The sequence below is a fragment of the Olea europaea genome, chromosome 8, assembly GCF_002742605.1.
Source record: "Olea europaea var. sylvestris chromosome 8, O_europaea_v1, whole genome shotgun sequence".
NCBI classification, from domain to species: domain Eukaryota; kingdom Viridiplantae; phylum Streptophyta; class Magnoliopsida; order Lamiales; family Oleaceae; genus Olea; species Olea europaea.
Genome location: NC_036244.1, coordinates 18,686,218 through 18,697,724, shown reverse-complemented (window position 1 = coordinate 18,697,724; position 11,507 = coordinate 18,686,218). Strand labels below are relative to the sequence as shown.

Sequence of the window (11,507 nt, the reverse complement as noted above, 5' to 3'; positions counted from 1 at the left end):
AATCAACCAAAACATCAAACAATAGAAGAAATTTTAAGGCAAAACAATGAAAAAAGGGATGGAAAAATACAACCTGTCTTTGGCCGAATCTGGACAGATTTTGCTTCTTCCTTGCAGCAGCTTCTTCTCCTCCTTATGGCTGATTTTTCAGGCTCAGGAACAGCCCTCCATGACTTGCAAATCACCTTCCAAGAGAGAGGGGAAAAAACTGGCAAAGAACCACCACCTTCAAGCTAAAAACCGAGAGAGTGCATAGAGAAAAGGAGAGGGAGTCTACTTAAGAAGGGAAGGAAGGAAAGACCCATGCCTCTGCCAAAAAACGTGGGAAGCCCTTATTGTGTCAACATCAATACCATCAAGTCACAACATCTCCCCCAAGATTAAATCTCGGCCGTCGATCTTCATCCAGTGGTCCACAAAAAACTGAATAGATGGTGTTAAGAGAACCATATTCTCACAGTTATCATCAGCATACGTCTCATTTTGAGTGCACTAGGATAATTCGGGACGAGTTTTAGCCCTTTATTATGCTTATACAGATTGTTGACAAGTGAGCAGCTACAGCTTCTTCCACTGTCAAGAACATACAATCAGGTCTTGCTAATTTTCTGTAGTCATCAGCCCTCTGCAACTTCTCAATCACCTCACTAAGTGGATTCACCAATTCAAGTTGTGATTTGGAATAAAAAGCATAGGTATTAAGCCAAAAGCAATGAAATTTTGTTAAGGACTTTAATGCAACTTGCCTCTAGGCCCTTCTTTTCTAGTGCCATCGTCAAATCTTTGAAGAATGAGACTCCATTTGTATCAATTGCACTCACAGCTGAATAGTGTAATGTTCAAGTCAGTTACAATTTTTGAACTATGCATCTTTAACAAATCAAGAAGGGTTTTTGGAACTTTGAAGCAACTCCAAGAAAAAGAACTACTGAAAACGGAAATCAACGACCGGAATGAGAGTAAGAGTCGAGAAGTGGATTATTGACTTCTTTCTCTTTTTCAAAACCATGCATTAGATTTTCAATAAACTCACATGACAAATCGATTATGATGAACTTGATTGTGGACTGCTTTTTGCCATTTCCATCCTCGGCTTCATTCTCTTTTATCCATCTTGAAATCCTGAGAAACGCAAAGAAGTTGAGGTCATATTGACAGGAAAATTGACAGAATTTGTTGATAGAAGCAAAATCCAACCTTCCCTTAAGATAAGTAGTATTAGCAAAGTTAATTGGAGCGTCAATGTATAAAATGAGGAAGCCTGGGACTCTAAGAGCATCTTGGTAGTGGTGAAGATCACGATAAATATTCGTTCCTGGTATATTTCCCAACATTACAGCTTTCGGCCTCATAATTTGTAGGAGCACCTTAAAAATGGATACCCCAACCTGATAATGTAAGTTATACCATCAGATGTGAGTTGCCTTGTTTTCGAAGTGGACTATGGAGATAAATGTTATTTTCTAGGAGGTGCGGGAGGGGACATTGAAGCTTACAGCAATGGCAAGGCCTTCTTCGACGGAGATAAAAATGATGTCCAAGAATCCACATATCAACACTAAGAAATCAAATTTGTCGATTTTCCAAATCTGGTAAGCAGCCTGAATGTCAATAAGGCCAATTACAGCAGTAATAATGATTGCTCCCAACACCACATTTGGAGTGTACTGAAAGAGTGGCATGAGGAAGAGACGTGTAACCATAACTGTTACTGACATTATTATGTTAGAGAATGCAGTTTTGCACCCTGCATTGTGATTCACAACTGATCTTGAGAAAGCACCTGCAATTATTGATTTCCATCAGAAAATTATTGGATCTTCAGCACAAAATCGCTCATAATTTCGATTTGTGGAACAAAAGTATATGATTTATGGATTCAGAATTAAAAACAGGATGGATATACCAGTTGTAACATAGCAAGAAGTGGATGAACCAACTATATTCATAAGTCCAATTGCAACCATTCCTTTTTTCCGTCTACTTGATAATTTTTCAGAGCAGCGAAAGTCCTCCCTACTGCAATTCCTTCTTATTTCAACAAAATTTATAGACATACATCCGGTCGACTCCTAATGTTGGAAAAATATATTGAAAATCACAAAATATATTTACATATGACATATCTTTAACAAGTACTTACAGTGAGTGAAATAATGCCAGTTTCATTACTAGTCCCAAGTGGCTTCCATGAAAATGCAACATGTTCCATGAAGGAGGATTTAATCCTTCTTGTAGTTTTCCAATCTGATTTAACCCCTAAAAATAATAATAATAATAATAAAATTAAATTTAAAAAAAATCAGTAAGAGAGTAGAGGAAGGGTTGAATATAAATTTTCACAACGAATGCTTGTCTCGTCAAGTCTCTCGAACGACCCTTAAAGTGAATGGTGACATGAAGTGGACTTGAGAAACTTACTACACTGATGCCATGATTCTGTGCTTTGAATGTAAAAACCAGCAGAGTGGAGAGAATGACTGAAAGTAGAGGGGCTCCTGCTGACACCCAAAACATCTTTGGTTTTTTCATACCCTGTCACAAGCACACATTACAATATACAGCCATAAGATTCCTTATGGTTTTTTTTTGATCGGTAGATTCCTTATGGTTTAATTTGACATTAAATGTTACTTGATATACTAATTTGTAAGTAGAAGAGACAAATTCGAGTTGAATTTGATTGAAATTGAAATTGATTTTGACTGAGTTTTGATCAAATGGGAAATAAATTGATCAAACTTGGCCTAGTTTCAATGGATAACCAGTTGTTACTTTAATGTAAATCGGTTCAGACACCCAAATATACACAAAATTAGACTTTATCGGAGACAAAAAGAGATGGGTATTTACCAATGAAATATTTTTATCAATTGATTTGCATGTAAAATAAGGTTGAGAATAAGTTTAAAAACTTTCGAATTAACAAAATTTCAGTTTTCAGTTTCAATTTTTTTTAAAAAAATTTTAAATTTTTGATTTTAATTTTTAGATTCATTGAAAAATTTAATCTCCTTATTATATTTATAACTTATATTTCATTTGATTAATTTTCATTACGAGAGTGTTGAATTTTTCTACTATAAAAAAGAGTGGATTTCCCATTGTTTTACATACAATAAAAAACAAACACTTGAAAAATATTCTCTAGTCATTTCTTACCACTCTCTATTCATTTCATATTATTTTTCTCTATAAATTTTGGTAATTGATAAGAGCTTGTTCTTTCTCTCCCTATGATTGTGTCCATCGAAGAAGAATCGGTTGCAAGTTATAAGGGTTTTATCTTAAAGTCGTGCAGTGCTAAAAGCACCCGCACGAAAGAGAGGTCACACGACTTTAAAACAGCGTTTTTTGTGACTCTCTTAGACCAGCTGTTCTAACTCTATTCTCATATTTATTTTATTTAACTCATACTTGTAATTGATAATTTATTACACAAATCACATTCTTTTATAACAATCTGAAGTCGTGTGTGATTTGTGTAATAATAATTCATGGTAGTTGCTAATATACTCATTATTACTGTGCTTCAATTTTATTTGATTTTGTTAAAATCTTAGAACCTTTTTATGATTTTCATTTTGAAACTTACTGCATAAATTTTGCATTCTTGAAGCTCATAGAAGTTTTATTGATTAAATATTGTACACCTCTAAATTGCTTCAATATTTTAAGTACATATATATATATATATATATATGCTAAACCAGAAAATTTTGATGGAAAATATTTTTAAAAATGGAAAAAAATATATGAAATATTGGTTGATCATTCTAGGGTTAATTTCTACCGTAAAAGAAGATAATGAAATGTGGAGAATCTACTTCACAATATGACTCATAACAAATTGAATTTTAAATAAGACGTTATGATATTTATCAAAATATCACGAGTGCTAAAGAGATTTGAAAAACTTTAGAGGAAGAATATGGAATTGATGATGCTGAAATCGATAGATTTAATACGTCAACCTTTAACAAATATGTTATGGTAGACGAAAAATCTATAAACAAACAAATTTATCAATTTCAAGATTTACTACGACAAGTACAAGAAAAAGGGTCAAATTTTAGTGAGGACTACAAGGTTTCATGCCTTATAGATAAACTTCCCCCTTCTTGGTCGGATTTTGCTAAAAGTCTTAGACATAAGCAAGGGATTCTAACATTGAACCAAGTATTCAATTCTTTGATAATAGAAAAGCATCATAGAAATCGTATCAACAAAGTTGATAAATCACATACTAAGGCAAGCTTGGTAGAAAATTTAAAAACCCTACTAGCTCCTCCAAGCAATTTGAGTCTCAATGTAACAAGTTTAAGAAAAACTTTCACCATTATAGAAAATTTCCCAACCTAGAATAACTACACTAAGGATAACAAAGGCAAAGAGAAGAAGAAGCAAGGGCCATGTTAAGTATGTGGAAGAACCAACCATCTTGCTCGAGATCACTACTGCAAAAGGGCTAAGAAGTACAAGCTTAAGGACAAATTTCAAAATGGTCGAATAAACTTATTGAAGGATGGTGGACATTCCATTAGGTGTGAATCATCAACTTCCTTAGTCAATTTTACTTATACTAGTAATAAATGGTGGTTAGATACTGGAGCAAATGTTCATATTTGTTTTGATAAGAGTTTATTTAAATCTTATTAGACTTCAAGCGGAGGAAGTGTAACTTTGGAAAATGACTCCATCGCTTTTGTATTGAGAATTGGATATGTTAAGCTTAAGATGACTTTTGAGAAAATTTTAATTTTAGATCAAGTTTGTCATGTTCCGAAAGCAGGAAGAAATTTAGTTAGTGGTTCACTTTTAGGTCAACAAGTTTTTAAACTTGTAATGGAGACAAATAAGGTTGTTATAACAAAAAAATAATGTTTTATTGGGAAATGTTATATTAATGATGGATTGTTTAAATTGAATATTATTGAATCTTTATCATGACTCTTCTGTGATTCTTAATGTTGAAGTTAGCTATTTGTGGCATTAAAGATTGGATCATGTTAGTAATATGAAGATCGAGAAACTTATGGATCTAAAATTTGATTCCAAAATCTCAAGTTGGTAATAATAAGTGTGAAGTTTATGTATATGTCAAATAAACTAAGAGGCCTTTCTAATTTGTTATAAGGAATACAAACCTCTTAAAATTGATTCATAGTGACGTTATGATTCTAATAGATCTCCAACAAGAGTTGGTAATAAATATTTTGTAGTAATTATATATGACTATTTTAAGTATTAGTATATTTATTTATTTATTGAAAACGAATGATGAAGTCTATGATAAGTTCAAAATCTATAAAGCAGAGATTGAAAATCAATAGATCATAAGATAAAATTTTGAGGTTTGATAGAGGAGGAGAATATACTGATAAATAATATTAAGATTAACTATTATCCGGATAATGATATAATACATGAAGTGACACCTCCTTATTTACAATAGTCCAATGGTATTGCAAAAAGGAAGAATATAACTTTAATGGATATGGTAAATGCTATGCTCATAAGTTACAAAGCACTTGAAAAACTTATGGGGGTGAAGTTGTCCTAACTTCTTGTTACATATTGAATTGAGTACATGTTACTAACAATATTAAAACTCTATACAAGTTATGGAAAAAAAGATTTCCAAGGTTAGATATTCTAAAAGTGTGGGGGTGTTTGGCAAAGATAGTTATACCAGATCATAAAAGAAAGAAAATAAGACCATGTTTTCATAGGATATGTTCAAAATATTATCGCAAATAGGTTCTTGATTGTACATTCCGAAATAAGTGACATTAAAAATAATGATATCATTGAAGCTAGAGATGCTACTTATTTTAAAGATATTTTTCCATTTAAGACTATAATTTCAAGTGAACCGTTGACTTCTAAAAAAATGTTTTTAAATAGTATTCCATCTAGTTCATCTTTAGAAGGTGAAGTTAAACAAGAACTTAGAAGGAGTAAAAGGACTAGGAAAGAGAAATCATTTGGAGAAGAACTCTTTACATATCTAGTTGAAGGTGAACTTGAAACATATAAAGATGATATGGTCTCTACTGATGCACCATATTAAAAAGAAGCTATCAATGATGAGTACGAGTCAATTATACAAAATAATACTTGGGTTTTATGTGATTTATCTTAAGGCAGTAAGGCAATAGAATGTAAGTATGTATTTAAAAAGAAGTTGAAACCTAATAAAAGTATAGATAAATATAAAGCTAGGTTAGTAGCTAAATGATTCACTCAAAAAGAAAGAGTTGATTATTTTGATATATATTCTTCTGTTGCTAGAATAACTACTATTAGGACATTCTAAGCATTAACTAGTATTTATAAATTGACCATTCATCAAATGGACGGTAAAACTGTATTTTTGAATGGTGATTTGAATGAAGAAAGATACATGAAACTATCATAATGATTTAAAGTTAAAGGATAAGAACTAGAGAATTTAAATTATGAAGTCATTATATAAACTGAAGCAAGCTCCTAAACAGTAGATGAGAAGTTCAATAGAGTTATACTAAATTATGGATTTAAAATTAAAACACATGACAAGTGTGTGTATTGCAAAGATGATAACAACGAGCATGTGATACTTTGTTTATATATAGATGACATATTAATATTTGGGATAAATTTAGGATTTGTTAATGATGTGAGGAGTTATTTGTCAAATAATTTTGAAATGAAAGATTTGGGAGAAGTATATATAATTTTGGGAATGAAGTTAAGGAAAACATTTAAAGAATTTCACTAAATCAATCTAATACTATTAAAAAGATGCTGGAAAAGTTTGGACATTATGACAATAAACCAATTTTCCCTCCATATGTTTCAAATATACACTCGAAGAAGAATTTATATGAACCAGTATCGCAATTTGAGCATTCTCAAATTATTGGATCTTTATTGTACATAGCAAATAGAACAAGACTTGATCTAGTCTTTGCTATTGGGAGACTTGTAGATATACTAACAATCCAAGTAAAGAACATTGAAAGGCTCTGGAGAGAGTGCTTAAATATCTCCGAGGTACATTAGATTATTCTATAAATTATAGAAGTTTTCCAAATGTTATTGAAGGATATAGCTATTCAAACTGGATAATTGATAATGTAGATATTAAGTCTTTTACTGGATATATATTTTAGAGTTGGAGTTAATAGCATTGGATACAACATGTGCTAACGCTAAGTGGTTTAGAAATTCATTAATTGATATACCATTAATAAGTAAACCAATTCCAATTATTTTAATACATTGTGACTGTAAAGCAGTAATAGAGCTTGTAAATCAATCTCACTCAAATAAGAACATTAATAGACATATTCAAACAAGACTTAAGTCAATGAAGACCTTCCTTAAGAGAAATGCAATTTCTCTCAATTTAGTGAGATCTGAAAATAATTTATTAGACAACTTAACAAAAATCTTACCCAAAAAGATTGTTAATAAATCATTGAGGGGATGCGTTTAAACCCGTAAAGGAGTCATCTCCGAGAGTATCCTAACCTTTTTTTATTGGAGATCCCATAAAAAAAGTTCAATGTGGTAGGAACAACTCACATTGCGTGACTCGTAATAGCATTATATTATTTGTGCTCATCCCTATGGTAATAAAGCTATGATTATGATATTAAGAAGAGTTTAATCCTAAATGAGTACTGAGGTATGAATTCTCAAGAGGTGTGGGTTACAAGCACCCTTGGCGTACTCACCTATGTAAGAGTTGTCATGAGGACGTGACTATGAGATTCAGCTATTCCCTAGAGACCCTTATTAGTATCAAGGTAATAGTGCATGGCTATTAACAATGCTATTGCTATGAATTGAGTCTAAATCGATATTGTGTGTGGAACAATTGAGAATCAGTTTAAAAAACTTTCAAATTAACAATTTAAATTTCAGTTTTCAATTTTTTTTTAAATTTTCAGCTTTTGTTTTTAATTTCCAGGTTCATTGCAAAATTTAATCTCATTATTATATTTGTAACTTATATTTAATTTGATTAGTTTTTCATTATGAGAGTGTTGAATTTTTCTAATATTAAAAGGAGTGAATTTCCCAATGTTTTACACAGCAAAATAAATACTTGAAAAATAGTCTCTAGTCATTTCATATTATTTTCTAGTTATTTCAGATTATCTTCCTCCATAAATTTTGACAATTGATAAGGACATGTTCTTTTTCTCCTTGTGGTCGTGTTCATAGAAGGAGAATCGACTGTGAACTATAATGGTTTTATCTTGGAGTCGTGCAGTTCTAAAAGTACCCATACGAAGGAGAGTTCACAAGATTTTATGACAGTGTTTATCACGACTCTCTTAGGCTAGCTTTTCTAACTCTATTCTCATATTTTTTTTTTTAATTTTACTCGTACTTATAATTGATAATTTATTACACAAATCTCGTTATTTAACAACAAATAAATTTAGAGGCAAAAATATTTATTTATTTTTGAAAACTTCAAAAATGTAAGAAGATAATCTTAATTGTTAACTATCTAGAATAGTTATTGCAAAAATTTAGAATTACTATTAAAATTATGGTTGCTATGAAAGTTGTTCTCGAACACAATCAAACATGTTGAAAGAAGTTGGTAAGCTCATATGACTTAATGTGCTAGGATTTGCAATAAAATATCAAACTCAATAAATTTGGGATTGAAATTAGAATTTTTGCAAAATAAATAAATAAATAAACGAAAAAAAATACTTACGATGTGCCTTGTGAAAAGAAGGAACACGAGGAAGCAAAACCCCATTAGTATAGTTTGCCATGACCACTGCACAAAAATCACATAAGAACAAAAAGAAAAGGTTAAAATAATTCCGAGTTGGAGATTTCCTATCCTTACAAAGTAAAGATGAATTTTGAAAGGAATATTATTGTATATAATATTAATAATAATGCGCTAGCATGATTTAGGGGGGAAAAAAAGACATAAAGATAATTATGCACAGACATGCTAGCACATTATTATTAAGATTCATGCTACAATGTTAGAGAGGTTGACATAATTCTTGACATAGTGCCACATAGTATTTTATTATTGAACAGTTTAAAATACAGTCAACTTTTTCATCTAATCATATTTTTGTCAATACCCATTATGTTAAGGTGTCTGTCAACATCTTTCTGGCAAACTGACTTTACTCAATTTTTTTTACCTGTTTTTGGTTTTTGGGAAAAAGGCAATTCATCTACTTTTACAATAATGGACATGTGATGATATGTTCATAAATTGTCCACAAAACACTCTTTTAAAATGGTAAGGGGATCAAATTAACCTGGTAAAGTTAATTTAAAGTGAATAATAATTACCTTTATAAAAAAGTGGATAATAATTGATTCATTATGCAAAAATTATTTTGCAAAATTTATCACATAATATGTTTGCGTAGAAATTTTTTTTGCAGCCAACCTCAAATTTATTAAAAAAGATAAACTAACCTCGTTTTTGCGATGGAAAACCAAACTGAGAACAGGAACCAAGCCCATTTGTTTGGTGAAATTTGTTATGCCAAGAAGACTCTTAGGTTGCTGAAGAGAAACAATAATAGCAGCACCAGCCATGGATCCAACAATGGTTGCTTTTGAAAGGAAATCAATAATAAATCCAAGCCTACAAAATTCCAAAAATCAGATAAGAATTTTTCCCTCCCCATTTGTTAAGACAAGTAGGAATAAGTGCTATTAATGATCAATAAACAACCTTAAAAATCCAAGAGAAGCTTGAAAAAGAGCAGCGAAAAATGTTGAAGAAAATGCCAGTTGAAGAAACATAATAGGGTCTTTCCCTGGTGAAATTTCTTGTCTCAGCATGGATCCCATGATCTGAGAGGCAATGGAAACTGGACCTACTGCAAGATTGCTTGAGCTTCCAAGAACAGCATATACAATGGGTGGCACAAAACTTGAATCTGAAAAGGAAAAATCAAATTTAGATACAGGTTCTATGGCCGGTCCGTGACCTCTATACCTAAGTCTCTTTTTTAACTGGTCTAAAAACAGCCATGCATCTGATAAGATTAAATTTTAAAAGAAGAATTGCTCACAAAGACCAACAATTGGAGGCAAATTAGCTAGCTTTGCATAACTAATACCCCGAAAATTAAACCCAAAAAAAATGATTCAAAAAAAAATTTATTCGAATGATTGAGTTCTAAGAGGAGAAGTGAACTTAAAAAGCAAGAAAATGGAATTCTTAATGACAGGCCTGAGGAATGGCGAGGCTGGCAATGGTGAGACCAGAAACAATAACAGATTTGAGTAATTTGAGATTATATTTAGGACCCCACTGTAATACAGGGAAAATATACTGAGCTCCAAGTATAAATTTTGTTTTGGACGACTGTCCCTTGAATTGCCGGAAAGGGTCTTCAGGAAACAAGGTTTCTTTGAATCTAGTCTTGAGTTTCTGAAGGGTACTCGTGCGAGGTGGTGGCGCCACCTTGTGCACCTCCGCCTCCATGGTGGCTATCTCCATCGCACAATGAGAATTGCTTGCATTTTTATTTTTTTTTATTTTTTAAAAAATTTTTTTTTTTTGTGATACCCAGGTGTCCGCCTTACAGCGACTAATCCTAGGGTCTACGATCCAGCCCCTCTTCACACAGACCAAGTAAACCGCGGGTTGTGCCCCAAATTGACCAGGGTTCAGGAGCCCTCCCAACTGAATTGCCAAAGTGCCGAGCGAGTCAAACCCATGTATTAGCCTTGCCTTTCAGAAGAACTCATGCCTTCCAGGAGAAAGCCTGCTTTTCAAGAGCCCCATGAATCGAATCCACGATCTCTGAACTGGCTGCCTTGAAGAACTCCGTCCTTTATCAATTGGGATATGCCCCGGAGGGCATGTGACTAGTTATGATATGATGTAAGGGTGGTGCTGTATGGTATTTATGTAGTCTGCAAATTGAACAATTCCCCTTGTTCATTTACAGCAGTTATGCCAGGTGGGCCCACTATCAACTTTTAGCTCGTGCGAGGTGGTGGCGCCACCTTGTGCACCTCCGCCTCCATGGTGGCTATCTCCATCGCACAATGAGAATTGCTTGCATTTGGCGGTTCCATTTGGTATGTGACTAGTTATGATATGATGTAAGGGTGGTGCTGTATGGTATTTATGAAGTCTGCAAATTGAACAATTCCCCTTGTTCATTTACAGCAGTTATGCCAGGTGGGCCCACTATCAACTTTTAAAAAGACCGCTACTATACAAACTAGTACTGGTTCACTTGGTCATACACAGGCAGCAAATCTTGGTATGCGTATATACGATTTATCATGTATAATTTGCATTTGTATATACACATTATGTTTTTTGTACGAATAATATTATTCAGTTCCACTGGTACTTAGAACTAATCTTCATATTAGATGATCAATGGAACATCTTCAATATGATTCATATTTTTCACTTAGCCCCTGTTTGATATGGAAAATTTTTCATTTCCATCTTATTTATTGTTTGATGCGGCAAAATCTCTAAGGAAAACATT

General features: G+C 32.5%; 1 pseudogene; it reads right to left on the bottom strand.

Moving 5' to 3' along the window:
- LOC111398391 overlaps window positions 1-10,495 on the bottom strand; it is a 19,482-nt pseudogene extending 8,987 nt beyond the window's left edge.
- Window positions 10,496-11,507: the final 1,012 nt, after the last annotated feature.